We start from the raw sequence: 16,005 nt of genomic DNA, 5'->3' as shown, positions 1-16,005 counted from the left end.
GAGAGGTGTTTAGCTCCTAAACTTCTGATCCTAGCCACTATCTTGTCAATCAACAATACACAGTCTTTCTTCATAAGCCTCCCTGCTGTGATGGGCACCCCAAGGTATTTAAAAGGCAGAGAGCCTTCTATAAACCCAGAGATGGACATAATGTCATGCTTAAGCTGAGTATTGACTCCATTAAAATACACACTAGACTTATGAGCATTCATCTTAAGTCCAGATGCTTCAGAAAAAGCAGAATATGCCCTAAGCAAGAGCATTATAGAGTGTGCATTCCCCTTACAAAACATAAATAAATCATCAGCAAACATTAAGTGTGTCAGCTTAAGTGGTTTGCAAAGGGGTGATATCTTGAAAGGCATTTTCTCAAAGAGCACACTTCAGAATTCTACTCAGGTACTCCATGCTCAAAGAAAATAAAAGAGGTGACATGGGATCCCCCTGTCTAAGGCCCCTCTTACCAGGAAAGAATCCAAAAGTTTCCCCATTAAGGGAGATAGAAAAGGTAGCACTAGTCACACATTCCATTACTAAATCTCTGAATTGTTTAGGGAAGTGAAAGGCAGTCAACAAATCTCTGAATTATTCTTCTTTATTCCTTCTTTCTTCCCCTTTCTTAATTTTTGTGTGCCCAAAAGAAAGGGGAAGATAAAAGAACATTGGAGGGAGTATTTTATATCTTTATGCTTATTTAGATTTATTCCATATCTTCTACTAAGATATTGCTAGGTTAAATAATAAGATTGGATCTCCTACTTACTATATACTTCACACGTGATCTATATAGTATCTAGGGTTTTATGGTAAGGATCTTAAATAAATATTTTTTAGAGATATTTTATCTCCGTATATTTATTTTATATCTTTTATCTAAGATATTGTTGGATTAAAATAGGAAAAAGATAGATCTTATTCCTTCCTTAACCTACACGAGATCCACGACACAATCTAGGGTTTTCTTATGAAAACCTAGATCTCCTCTCAATTATAAATACAACAAATAATATTTCATTAAACCACTTTTCAATATTCGAAAAAAACATCCTTTGCAAACGTCTTTAAGTTTATTATTCTTTTTGCAAGTTAAAATTGTTTTTAAAAAGCCGTCTTCTATCTTATATTGCAATTATTTCTAAGTATCGTCATAAGATAATAGCGCTTAAATATTGTTTCTTACTCATTCATATTGTGACCACTACAAGAACAATCAAGCACTATCTTATTAACATAAGATAGACAAAACCGAGTATTTAACTGTAATACCCGTCCTTTTAGGGACCCGTTGACTGTCGTTGACTGACCTTAGACACATGTCTAGACCTTTGGAGGCCTTACGAAGTTAACCTTGCGTCATAGTAACCTTTGAGAGTAGGAGACTCGATCTAGCGAAGGCTACTCGATCGAGTAGAGGCCATTCGATCGAGTAAGTCATTTACTCGATCGAGTAACTAGAGTTCAACGGTAAAATATATATCGCGATATCGTGAAACTAAAATCATTTCTTTTCTTTTCTCTTTAACCTAGATGTCGTCACCTCTCTATCCCTTCACCTATATTCATCCTTTTGGAGCTTTTGAGAGTTGAGACACCATGGGGATGGGAAGCATGAGTCGGGTAGCGGTCTTTTCGCCGGAATGCTATGTATAGGTATGTTGTCATCATCATCATCATCTTCTTCCTTGTTTCTGTTTGTGGTTGTGGTAGTAGTAATAGATTGTCATACTGTTTGTAATAGGTGGTTGTGGTGGTTGCTTGTCATCTTATGGTTATATGCGGTGTGGCTGCGGATCGCTAAAGGTAGGTTTTCCAACTCAGTACTGTCGTTTGTTTAGTATGTTGGCTGTAGTGCCTGATTGTTTTTGGTATTGTGATTGGTAGTGTGGATTGGTTGTAGTCGGTTGTGTAACACCCCCTCATACCAAGGTACCTTAGCAAGGACTACCCTAGCATGAAAGGCTGTTACCATATCGGTTTCCCGAGGTTAGTATATCAAAGTTACCAATTCCAAACAACATTTATTAAAGTATAATGAATAAAGTTTACATGTTCTCCAAAACCAAAAGCCAAATTACAACGGTGAAAGTCTAACAACTATAAATGAAAACTATGTCTCTTGTCGGCGGAATCTAGACTCGAGTGATGACTCCCCATGACTGCCCCATAGCTAAAGAACTCCATCACCTGTCACAATCTGCTCACCATCCCCGAATGTATCACCACAGATTTTAAAATGACAACGGGGTCAGTTCTGCATAATTAAAATAAGACAAGTGCATAAAGTAACCAGCTGACCATCCTCCGTCCGCGGTCTCCCGATCTCACATAGTAACCGACTACACACCGAGGTGTGTAGCCCTACCAGACTACCCATGCAACAGGTAGCGCACGCCGCCAGTGGGGGACCGCATCTAATCCTCACCAAAATCCCGCTCATCAATGAGCGATAACCCTGTCCCTTAATGTGCACATCCCCTCCCGTGGCGGGTTCCACGAAAGGCGAACTAGGACGTGAAGCCACTCCCGCAAGTGACTCCACCACAAACATCACAACACCATCACAACCATCATAACACCACCACACCACACTTCAGCGATGATCAGCAAACCACAATCATACACATTTCAACAAAGCATCTCAAATCAATTCAGCACAACTGAGCAGGGAAACCCTACCTTAGAACAATCAGCAAGGAATGCGAGCAAGCAAACTAGAACGACTCCTCTACGAAGTCTCCGCCTAAACAACAATCACATAACAACAATTACGATGTGCAAAACCCCATTTCCCCAATCCATAATTAAAGCCAACAACCCTAGCAATATGAACCAAAGAATATGAAGATAAGGACTTACCGACGAGGAAATGAAGGGATGAATGTACTTGCTAAAGATCACACACTTTAGGGAGAGATTTAGAGAGGATTAGAGCGTCGTAGAAGTGTTTAGGTTTTTTTAAAATATAATTAGAAACTGCTTAACATATTTTATATCTAAATCAAACCGCGGAAATAACACTTGACGGACCGGATACTCGGTCAAGTATAGAGTATACTCGGCCGAGTACCCTCTACTCGGTCGAGTATTCAACATACTCGGCCGAGTGTTCCTGGGCAGTAGCCAAAAAGGGAACACGACACACTTTACTCGACCGAGTAGGCCATACTCGGTCGAGTACCAGCCTATGAAAACCATAGTATTACAGTCTTCCCCACTTAAAAAGAACTTCGTCCCCGAAGTTCCAACCCAACATATAAAACATGGACACCTAATACTAACTCCACCAACCACGCTTCCTTCCACAACATGGCTCACGATATCGTCTCAACTATAGTATAGTCTCCCTATACTAACTCCATAATACTATCGGGTACCCACAACATATGTGTTGCCAACTCTGTCTTACTTCCCTAACGCTCACTAGCACCCTCAATTACCAAGACAATCCACCGGACAAGATCAACTATCAAGACGAAATGTTACATTCTACCACCCTTAAAACGAACTTCGTCCTCGAAGTTTACTCACACACATAAACATCCTCACGCAATCCGTTAACACTATCGAAGCTTACTCACACTCTCAAACATCATACTACTACGAGCACTGCCATTACCTGTAACAAAATCAACTACAACACGAATCCATCCTTTACTCTACACCAACACTCAAACTTCCAATTGTACTATAACATGTACGACCATCAACTCTCTTTTCCTACCTTCCACTCCTCTTAAGATAAATGTTACGTCCTCGCAACTCACTAAGACTAGGTCCTTTGCCATACCTCCCATAAACCTCATTACCACCGCATGTCAACGATAACCCACTATAACCTCAAGACCTACAACCATTCCTATATCCAGGGCACACTTTCTCAAACAGTCCTCATACCTCAATTCATTCTGCACTCCATATACCCTATACCATAAAATCCTCAGCATACCCACTACCCCAACTATCCAACATTACCGCAAAATGACATACTTCTATATATATATACCCTCATCCCCACGATCATAACTCACGATCCACAATTGTTACACACTCTCACACTAGCTTCTCAAGTTCATCTCTTTTATTACCACAAAACTCATCCTTAACTTGATATGATACTAAGTCCCAAAACTCCGTACTCACTGTCCCAAGAAAAGGTTCTAAACCACCTGTAGTTCCCAGTTCATACCACACGTGTTTCACAATTCTCTTGCCACAACTATGTCCACAAACGCCTTATCTAAACAAGATTAAAAGTACTCTAACAGCCTCTCACAACTGTGTCTCATTAACAGAATATTACTATACCATGACAACAACAGAACCATACCCAACTCTCTTTCATATCATACTCTATTCTCACTCCCAAGCCGACACTGGTAAGAAACATCGGGAAAAAAAACAACGGTCTATATGCCCCGACCGACACTGACAGGAAATAGTAGTAAACAAACAACAATCTATGGCAACACGAAAAAATACTCGTATCACAACACGAATTACCGTGCACAGTGCACAATAACCACATCGATAGTCATCACAACTTTTACAATCTCATAAAACTGACTCAGCACAACTTCCTTGACCACATGACTTTCTTAAAACTGCTCTACTAGATCACGACGGAGCATATTACACGGAATCTCAGATACCAACCTTATGAATATTGTTTATACCATGACTCGTGAAGTAAGAACCTCACACAAATATTTACACATCTCAAGGACCCATAATCAAATGTAACTAGACAATCCTGATTACATAAGTTACCACTTGATGATGAATATCTCTAATCCGAACTTAACTCAGAAGCCCTTCCTAACATATCCTCCCATCCACACAATTATCACCATTCGGCAAACGTAACCATACCATCAGCACCTAAGTACCAACAACACCTCCTATATCCACATCTTATACTCCCTCACATCCATACATACCAATCAGTCTCCCCAAAATCATCCTCGTTAGAATAACTAACTTCCCTATGTGACATCATCTTTGACCACTAGTGACAATAATACGACACCACCCTCCTTCATGCGACTACTCTCTTACTATCACTTCTTAATATCACAATCCGTTTCCGCTATTTGGTTATCATCCCAAATAACGAACATCAAATCAATCAACAAAATCTACCTCATCATTATTTCCAATTCTATCTTTTATTGCATCATAACCTAACTCTCCACCAAAATCTCACATCGTGCAAACACTCTGCCAGCTTCTTACCCCCTTAATACCTCGAAACTCACGGCTAACATGTCGTCCTGAACTCCTATATAACTATTAACTCACATCCTCTCATAATGGTATCGTGCATTTCCCTGATTCCTTACTTTCATGTCCCATAACTTTGGTCAACCTTCTCCCAACTTACTTCCATCCAATAATACCGATTAATAATTCATCTCTTTCCTTCTCCTACCTAACTCTTTAGTAATCCGATTACCTTCTTGTTGCTCCAAGACTCAAATTCCATTAATTCATATCAATATCTTCTCATTCTTTCTTATCACTTATCCCCTCTCATCTTGCTTTTCAGTCACCCTTGTCACCATCAAGTCCACACACTAACGGTTACTCTTCAATTAGTCGTATCTCCCTTTCGTATCTCTAGAAAACCAAAAATTCACCTCATCCGTCAATTGCCCAAAGATTTACACACTAGGCTCACCTCACCCTCGTCAATTCCAGATTCCCAAACTCGACCACTGCCTACCCATCGCAGCATAACTCGATCTCACTATACAAAATTCGTTTCCATCCCTCTATAATGACCTTTCATCACATATATCCTTAACCAACACAATCCTAACCACCTCCCTCCATAAACCCTTACACATCCCAATTTAAAACTTACACATCCCAATTTAAAACTATCCGCATCCCTCATCTCAACCTTTGCATTCTCACTTCTCTTTACACTTATATCACTCTTGCCCATAAACACTTACTTTTGTATTACTCAACACACGGCTATATCACTCACCATATCTCACAAAACATACTCTTTACCTCGATTACCTCATCATTCTTCCCTTTCCTTTTTCCACTATCCCTCACAACCACATATACCTCATGTCTTTCCTATCCAACACATATCCCTCATAAGCCGACATTCTCCATGTCATAGCATTTGGTAACTTACGTATCAAGACCGTCACATATATAAAAGAATGCGTAAAGACTCAAAACATACAGGTGTCCATACCCCACGACTCAAAAAAATGTAAGAACATAGCCACCGACTCAATATGACCGCCCAAAGAGGTACTCGGTCGAGTACATGGCATACTAGGTCGAGTAGAGGGTACTCGGACGAGTAATGAGACTACTCGGCCGAGTTCACGACTCCAGAAGCTGAACAGACTTATCACAAAAGGATTACTCGGCCGAATATGGAATACTCGGTCGAGTATGAAAGATACTCGGTCGAGTATGAAAGATACTCGGCCGAGTAGGGCCTACTCGGTTGAGTATCGGCATAGTTCTTAGCACTGTCCAGTTTTCGTAAAACAGTCATATCTCATTCGTTACTTGGTCATTTTGGGCGTGTGACCTATTGTTAGAATCGTAAGAGGACAAGCTATCACCTCCAAGCTGAATTACAGCAATATCATTTCTAGAACTCGACTTATGACAGTTTTAAGACAACCCTTCAAAAATCGGTTTTCATACAAATCAATTTTCTTAACAAAACAACTTAAACATGAATAAAACAAACAATAACGACCCAATACTTCAAGAAACCAGTACATATATGAACCTTTATCATACCCAGATGAAAATTAAACATGACATTCATATGTATAAACGCATGACCTTAATCACATGCTACTACCAACAAACCAAACATAGGCATCATCATGATCATACACACATGTACCACTAACCTTTTGAAAGCCACATAATAAACACTTAACATGGCAACATATTCCATGCTCAAAGTTTAACATCAAAAATTTTTCGATACATCTTTCAACTACTATCACGTTCCACTTCCTTCGTCATTTCATTCAACCATACACGAGACTCATGCCACACTTACTACACACATATGACTCGACATACAACAGTTTCCCCCCATGTGACCGACTTGAGATCGTAAGGGCCTTAATGCGACTTCCGGACGTCTCCCAAGTCTTTATGGTAGCTCCAAACAAATCTCCCCGGTTTATTTTATTTAGACTCCCTAAGTTCATTGGGTTCATTAGTTTTAGGTGCCAGAATCTTTACCTCTGATACCACTTTGTAACACCCCCTCATACCAAGGTACCTTACCAAGGACTACCCTAGCATAAAAGGCTGTTATCATCTCGGTTTCTCGAGGTTAGTATATCAAAGTTACCGATTCCAAACAACATTTATTAAAGTATAATGAATAAAGTTTACTTATTCTCCAAAACCAAAAGCCAAATTACAATGGTGAAATTCTAACAACTATAAATGAAAACTAAGTCTCTTGCCGGCGGAAGCTAGATTCGAGTGATGACTCCCCATGACTGTCCCATAGCTAAAGAACTCCATCACCTGTCACAATCTGCTCAACATCCCCGAATGGATCACCACAAATTTTATAAAATAACAACGGGGTCAGTTCTACATAATTAAAATAAGACAAGTGCATAAAGTAACTAGCTGATCATCCTCCGTCCCCGGTCCAAATACACATCGAGGTGTGTAGCCCTGCTAGACTAACCATCGCAACAGGTAGCCCATGCCGCCGGTGGGGACCGCAGCCAATCCCGCTCATCAATGAGCGATAACCCTGACCCTTAATTTGTACATCCCCTCCCGTGGCGGGTTCCACGGAGGGTGAACTAGGGCGTGAAGCCACTCCCGCCAGTGACTTCACCACAAACATCACAACACCATCACAACCATCATAACACCACCACTCCACACTCTAGCGATGATCAGCGAACCACAATCATACACATTAAAACAAAGCATCTCAAATCAATTAAGCACAACTGAGTAGGGAAACCCTACCTTAGAACAATCAGCAAGGAATGCGAGCAAGCATACTAGAACGGCTCCTCTACGAAGTCTCAGCCTAAACAACAATCACATAACAACAATCACTATGTGCAAAACCCCATTTCCCCCAATCCATAATTAAAGCCAACAACCCTAGCAATATGAACCAAAGAATATGAAGATAAGGACTTACCGACGAGGAAACGAAGGGATGAATGTACTTGCTAAAGATAACACACTTTAGGGAGAGATTTAGAGAGGATTAGAGCGTCGTAGAAGAGTTTAGGTTTTGTAAAATGTAATTAGAAACTGCTTAACATATTTTATATCGCCCTAATCGTCTCTAAATCAAACCGCGAAAATAAAACTCGACGGACCGGATACTCGGTCGAGTATAGAGTATACTCGGCCGAATACCCTCTAGTCGGTCGAGTATTCAACATACTCGGCCGGGTGTTCCTGCGCAGTAGCCAAATAGGGAACACGACACACTTTACTCGACCGAGTAGGCCATACTCAGTCGAGTACCAGCCTATGAAAACCGTAGTATTACAGGTTGTTGTTTGTTGTCTCTGGTTCTCGAGGCGCGTCCTCAGGTGAGTGAGGTCACTTGCGGGAGTGGATTCATGATAAGTGCATATTTTATACATTTTAACCCCCTATATTAGCTTGATTTTACATGTCTTTAGCACTTATCTTAAGTGTTTTATAACTAATATTTGCATTTCTAGTTGTTTTGGATGTTTTGACATATGTTGTAGGAAATAAGCTTTTTGGAGCTAAAATACTACAAAGTTGCTAGAAATTGAAAGCTAAGTGGAAAAAAGACCAAATGGACTAAGAATTGGATGTTGCATGGACTTTGTACTTCAAGTTGCATGGGTTTTTGCATAGGAAATTGTTGGATTAGCTAGCAAAATGCAATTGTGATCAAATATCCAAGTCAAGCCCAAATTACAAGTCAAAAGTCAAGGGGAAAGCATGGGATTCCAAAGTTCTTAAGATGCCAAATGAAAGCATTAACCGGGTGATTAATCGCTAATTAATCACCCACATAGGATACTCTTACCATTTAAGATGGGATTTATTGGAAACGGACAAGAAACACACGAACCCGATCGGGGCTGCATGCTCCTTTATGATTTACGTTTCTTCTTCCTCTCCTATAAATAGAAGAGGCTTTCCAAAGCTTAGGGTATCTCATTTTCACGTCTCATTTTCTTACATAGCCTTAAGCATTATAATCTCTCTCAATAAGTTTTCATTGTAGTTTACAAATTGTTAAGCTTTCCTTTAGTTTAATCTTTCAACACTTTGTTCTAAAAGTTATTGTTCAAGCAATTGTTATTCAAGCTTTTGATTCTATTTGTTCTTCAATATAAGTTCTCTTCTATTAAGGTATTTCTAATTTTAGTTTGCAATTTTACATTACTATTTTAGTTATTACATAGTTTATAATTAAGTACTTTATTTATCTTACATTAGCTTTATTTCTTTTACATGTTATATCACCTAATCTATATTAATCATAGAACCATGTTTAGTATTTCTTACAATTTAGTTTGCAATTTATATTTTAATATGAGTAGCTAAATTTCCTAGTCTAAAGGCTAGGGGAGCCATGCAAAACCAAATATATAACATGTTTAATTAGGCTGATAATAATTTTGTTCAATTGTTTCTATCACATGTTTGCATTGCCACGTTTAATCTTTGGTTATCGGCCGTAATCGTAGATTAAGTTTGTTCATTCGTTCTAAAGTCGAGAGGCACGGAATTGAATTAGACTAAGCATGTGTAGTAGGACGACCTAGTCATGGACGAGAGTTTTTCTAGGACCCGGTCTATGGTTCCTACTAATGCCGTAAGGTGGGTATCTCCACTACTACAAATCTAGGCAACTACAACGCCCCTTTAACAATGATTATTCACGAAAATCACAATAGACGTTGTAGAATGTATGACGCGAATTTTACTAAAATAAATTACAACGGGTATGGTTATAAAAACCGTTGTTATTAGTTTTAACAACGGGTCACACATGCACAACCGTTGTTAATAATTTGGCGCAAAATTGGCGCAAAGTTAGTGAAAAGTAATAACAACGGTTATTTTTTAAACCCGTTGTTAAAACTTATTTAACAACGGGTGTTTTTTACAACCGTTGTTAAAACATATTTCACAACGGTTGTTGTTTAATAACCGTTGTCAATACCTTCCATACTATAAACCACACAAATGCAAAATCTGCTGCAGCCACAAAACACAACCCTTATTAATACACAAACACAAACACAGCAGACAAACAAACACAAAACACATACACACTCTCTTTCTCTCTTTCTCTCTTTCTCTCTTTCTCTCTTTCTCTCTTTCTCTCTTTCTCATCATCGCTTTATCTTCTCGCCGTCACTGTGATTTCATCGTCTATTACGTTCTGTATTTATCAGTAAATCTCGCCATCCTTTATTAGTTTCATCGTCATTATTTTCTTTTTCTATTTATTTCTTTTGCATGTATGTGTTTGTATCGACCATTATGTTATTTGTTTAAGTATTGTTCGCATAATTAGTTAGTAAAACAATGAAAAAGCAAGATGAAGAAGTAAGATAAACATAATTAATATATATATTAATTTATAAATACATAAATTAAAAAAAAAATTACATATGTAAAAATGCAATTCTTATATTTTCATAGAGGATCTTATTCTGCTCTATCGTATCCGTCCTCTCCTCCTTGGCTATTTGGAGGTTCCGTTCAGCAGTTGCTATATCGTCATATAGCTGCAACCGCTGCTGCTCCGTCAAGCCATCTTCTTTGGCGTGCTTCAGTGCGGATCGAGCATCCGCAAGGTAGCTCCTGAAACTTTCCTCAATATGGAGGAACCGGCGGATGAAGTTGTTGTTGTTCTCGATCATGGTAAGAGTCTTAAGGATGAAATCATTCATTTTGTTGGAGTTTTTTGAGTTTGTTTTGAAAGATTAAGTAGAGTTTGTTTTAGCAGTTAGGGTTTGGAGATGAATATATTGAGATAATGGAAATGTTAGTTGAGATATACAATGTATTTATACTAAGCAATGTGTGGGTTGAGTTGCTTTTTAATTAATATATATGTTAGGAAGTTGTGCCATAATCATCATCATATCTCTCAATAATGCTGCTTCAAATCTTATTACTAACCCTTCTCATTCCATATTATCCGTTCATATGTACAAAGTGATGTCGGTAATAATGCATGCATCGAATTCTAACAGCCGTAATTATGCATGCATCTAGTAATATTTAATTTAATTTTTTTTTATTTTTTAAGAACAAACAACAACGGTTATTTTAAAACAACCCGTTGTCTTTAGTTATAACAACGGTTTTGTATATTAAAACCCGTTGTTATAACTTTCCCCCCAAAATTGAGTCACACTTTCCACAACGGGTTTTTATACATAAAACCGTTGTTAATAGTTTTAACAACGGTTTCCTTAAGAAAACTAACCGTTGTTAAAACCTTCTACAACGGACGCTTTAACAACGTCCGCTTTTTTTATATAACAACGGTTTTTGACCGTTATTATAGCCTGTATCTGTAGTAGTGCTCTAAGCCTAAACAATTGACAAAAATTATTAGTACCGAATTTATCATGATCATATGTTTACCTTTGCATGTGTGACCCGAACCCTTTAGACTGCCTTTTAATTATATAATTTACATCATAGTTTTTATAAATCATCAAACAAATAAACCAACCCAAAATCGAAATTGACCTTGATAAGAATCTACCCATAGAAATTCATGACGTAATTCCCGTTTCCTTGTCTTCGACCCCTAATTCTACATTAATTTGTGTCTAGGGAAATTATCTTTGCATAGGTACACGATAAGCCTATCAAATTTTGGCGCTGTTGCTGGGAAACGGTTTTATTGCGTTTTGAATTGTCGATTTTTATCTTATTTTCTTTAGTCTTGAGGAACACTTGTTCCTTGAGACCGTTACTTATCATTTCTCTAGAAATTGTTGTCTTATGCCCAGGTCCTCTCGTCGTGGAGAATTACTTTCACCGGATTCCGATCCCGAGAAAACCTTTAGGAGAAGACGACGTTTTTGGAAGTAAGTGAAAGAAGCCTCTTCTTCCGTACAAGCCGAAAGTGCTAGAAAGTCTTACTTAGACGATCTAGAAGCCCTTGAAGAGGGGAAGGTTTAAAGTTCATCATCTCCACCACCACGACCATCTACTACCAAAAAGATGGTGAAACTTTCCGATCACTTAAAGCCCACCGCGGCCATGCTTCCGGCCGGTATCACAACCAGTCAAATCACCGTGCCGGACATCGAGATCAAACCGACTTTCATTAGCCTCGTGCAGAGGAAGCAATTTCGGGGAAGTCCTTTGGAGGATCCCAATTTTCATTTGAAAAATTTTTGTGACTATTGCTCCATGATCCGTCAAACCGGCGTCACTCAAGCCCAAATAAGGGAAGTACTTTTCCCTTTCTCTTTGAAGGACAAGGCTATGCTTTGGATCAATAGCCTTGACCGCACCACCATTGGAATCGTCAATTGGGAGACTTTGGCTCTTGCTTTCTATCAAAAGTTTTTTTCCACCGGAGAAAACTCAAACTTTGAGGACCCAAATCACCGGATTCCGTCAACAAGCTCTTGAGAGCTTATATGAGGCTTGGGAGAGGTACAAGAAGCTTCAAAGACAATGCCCATATCATGGGCTAGATGATTGGTTTCTAGCAATAACATTCTACAATGGATGTTGTGCCGAGTCTCGAAGGATCCTTGATTCCGCCAACAATGGGCGGTTTGATCAAATTGACACCGACCTTGCTCATGCCACGATCGAATCTATGGCCGTCCATGATGCACAATATGTCAATTCCTGAGTTGTGCCATCCAAAGGTAAAGAAGAATCCTCCAACAACTCCGTTTTGCTAGCTCAAATTGCCTTGCTCCAACAACAATTGGCGGAAAGAGATGCTAAGGATTCCGTTCAATAAATCAATGCCATGTCTTCAACAAGCCAAATCGTTGTTTGTGATGGCTGTGGAGGCGCGGGTCATTATGCCGCTCATTGCCAAGCTCCTATTGAAGAGGTAAATGCTTTCCAAGCTTTAAGACAAAATGCTTATTCACCGGGTACATTCTCAAACACATATAATCCAAATTCAAGATTTCACCTGAACATGTCTTATAGAAGCAACAATGTGCTTAATCCTCAACCACAACCCCCGCCACAACAAAATGCCTATGTCCCTCAACAACAAAAATATGTCCCTCCACCGGGTATCAAAATCAACAAAGGCCCCCACAAAACAATTTCCAACAAAATCAACCCCCACCACAAAATGGCCAACAAAACAACCAAGAAGGAGGTAAGCTTAAGGGCTTGATAGTCCGTATGCAAAAGGAACTGTTGGCTCAAATCCAAAAGAATGAGCAAGCTCAAAATGCCGCAATCAAAATGTTGGAGCAACAAATGGCTCAATTGGCCTCATCTAGCTCTTCAAGGAAATCGGGTCAACTACCCCCTCAAGGTGAGCAACCACATGCTACCCTTAACGCTATCTCCTTAAGATGTGGTACAAAATATGATGGGTCATCCATGCCCAAAGAAGATGAGGAAGTACTTGTTGAGTTGGAGATCTTTCCAAATAATAAGGAAACTAAAGAAATTTCCAAGAAAGTGGATGATCCACTTGTTGTTGAGAAAGTCAAGGAAGTGGAGGATACTCCTCCAAAGAAAGATGTTGAAGCAAAGATTACGGAAAAAGTCAAAGTGCCATTTCCTCATAGATTTGCAAAGCATCAAAAGAATTCTCAATTCGGTAAATTCATGGAAGTTGTGAAGAATCTCCAGGTAACCGTTCCTTTTACCGAATTAATCAATCAAATTCCATCTTACACTAAGGTCATGAAACTAAGAAGAGGACATTTGATGAGGTTGAAACAATAGCTCTCACCACCGAGGTGAGTGCTCTTTTGCAAAACAAATCCCCTCCTAAGTTAAAAGACCCCGGTAGCTTTTATATTCCATGCACAATTGGCACCTGCCAAATTGATAAAGCTTTATGCGATTTAGGTGCTAGTGTGAGTGTAATACCATACTCTATTTGTGCTAAGCTTAATATGGGAGTCTTAAAATGAACTAGTGTCACATTGCAAATGGCAGACCGTTCTATAAAACGCCCTTTGGGAGTTTTGGAGGATGTTCCCGTTAAGGTTGGTAAGTTTTTCATTCTGGTTGATTTTATTGTTCTTGACATGGCCGAAGATACCCAAATCCCAATCATTTTGGGAAGACCCTTTTTACGTACCGCGGGCGCGTTAATTGATGTCAAGAACGGTAAAATTACATTGGAAGTGGGTGACAATAAGGTCACATATAATTTGAATAATGTCATGAAGAATCCAATGATAGAGGAGTCTTGTTATTCTATTGACATTTTGGATGTTGTTGAAATTGTTATAGAAGACTCTACACCTCGATCTTTATCTAAAGATCCCTTGGAGGCACTCTTACTTTTAGAATCATTTGCAGGTGATGATGAGATTGGAAATGAGGATATTGATGCTTTGGAGCAAGAATTGGATGCAGAGGAGCTATCATTGGAGGAGTGCTCACATTTTATAGGCTTGGTTGCTACACCTCAAGATCTTGAGGTACAAAACCCGAGCTTAAGCCCCTTCCTTCCAATTTGAGGTATGCTTTTCTAGATGATAAGGAGATGTGTCCGGTAATAGTTAGTGCTAAATTAGACGAGAGTCAATTGGCTAAATTGCTTCATGCCTTAAGATCTCACAAGAAAGCCATTGGTTATAAACTGTACGATTTAAAAGGCATAAGTCTCAAATTTTGCATGCACCGAATTAATCTTGAGGAAGATCATAAACCATGTGTCCAAGGTCAAAGACGACTAAATCCTAACATGCAAGAAGTGGTCAAAAAGGAAGTGCTAAAATTGTTAGATGCGGGAATTATCTATGCAATTTCCGATTCTAAATGGGTGAGTCCGGTCCAAGTTGTTCCTAAGAAAGGAGGAACCACCGTAGTAAAAAATGGTAAAAATGAGCTAATTCCAACTAGAATTGTGACGGGTTGGAGAATGTGCATTGACTATAGGAGGCTAAATTTAGCCACTAAGAAAGACCACTACCCATTACCTTTTATTGACCAAATGTTGGAATGGTTGGCATGCCACAAATTTTTTTGCTATCTAGATGGTTATTCCGGGTTCTTTCAAATACCCATTCACCCAGATGACCAAGAGAAGACCACGTTTACATGTCCCTATGGTACATTTGCCTATCGTAGAATGCCTTTCGGACTTTGTAATGCTCCCACCACTTTCCAATGTTGCATGATAAGCATATTTTCCGACTACATTGAGCCTATCATGGAGGTGTTTATGGATGATTTTAGTGTATATGGTTCTTCTTTTGATGCTTGTTGACTAACTTGTCCAAAGTGTTGAAGCATTGTGAAGAGGTTGATTTGGTGCTGAATTGGAAAAAGTGCCACTTCATGGTAAATGAAGGAGTGGTACTTGGTCATATTGTTTCGGAAAGAGGAATTTAAGTGGACTGTGCTAAGGTCCAAGTTATTGAGCAACTACCTCCACCAGTAAATGTGAAGAGTGTAAGGAGTTTCTTAGGCCATGCGGGTTTCTACCGCCGTTTTATTAAAGATTTTTCTAATATTGCCAAACCCCTTACGGAGCTTCTTTTAAAAGATTCTCCCTTTATGTTTACTAACGATTGTCTTGAGTCTTTTAATAGGATCAAGAAGGCTTTGATTTCCGCGCGTATCATCCAATCACCGTATTGGAAATTGCCTTTTGAGCTCATGTGTGATGCAAGTGACTATGCGGTAGGTGCCGTGCTAGGACAAAGAAAGGACAAGGTTCTCCATGCTATCTACTATGCTAGCAAAACCTTGGATGCGGCTCAAATTAACTATGCCCCCACGGAGAAAGACCTACTTGCCATTATCTATGCCTTAGACAAATTCCGCTCTTAC

At 39.2% G+C, this 16,005-nt stretch overlaps 1 non-coding gene across 1 annotated transcript; it reads right to left on the bottom strand.

Moving 5' to 3' along the window:
• Nucleotides 1-12,598: 12,598 nt before the first annotated feature.
• Nucleotides 12,599-12,705, bottom strand: LOC141635430 (small nucleolar RNA R71). The gene has a single exon (XR_012540121.1). It is a non-coding gene; the product is annotated as a small nucleolar RNA R71 (small nucleolar RNA).
• Nucleotides 12,706-16,005: the final 3,300 nt, after the last annotated feature.

Source organism: Silene latifolia, chromosome Y (genome assembly GCF_048544455.1).
Source record: "Silene latifolia isolate original U9 population chromosome Y, ASM4854445v1, whole genome shotgun sequence".
Lineage (NCBI taxonomy): Eukaryota > Viridiplantae > Streptophyta > Magnoliopsida > Caryophyllales > Caryophyllaceae > Silene > Silene latifolia.
The sequence above is the reverse complement of the archived record's forward strand: the minus strand, read 5'-3'. Positions and strand labels throughout refer to the sequence as shown.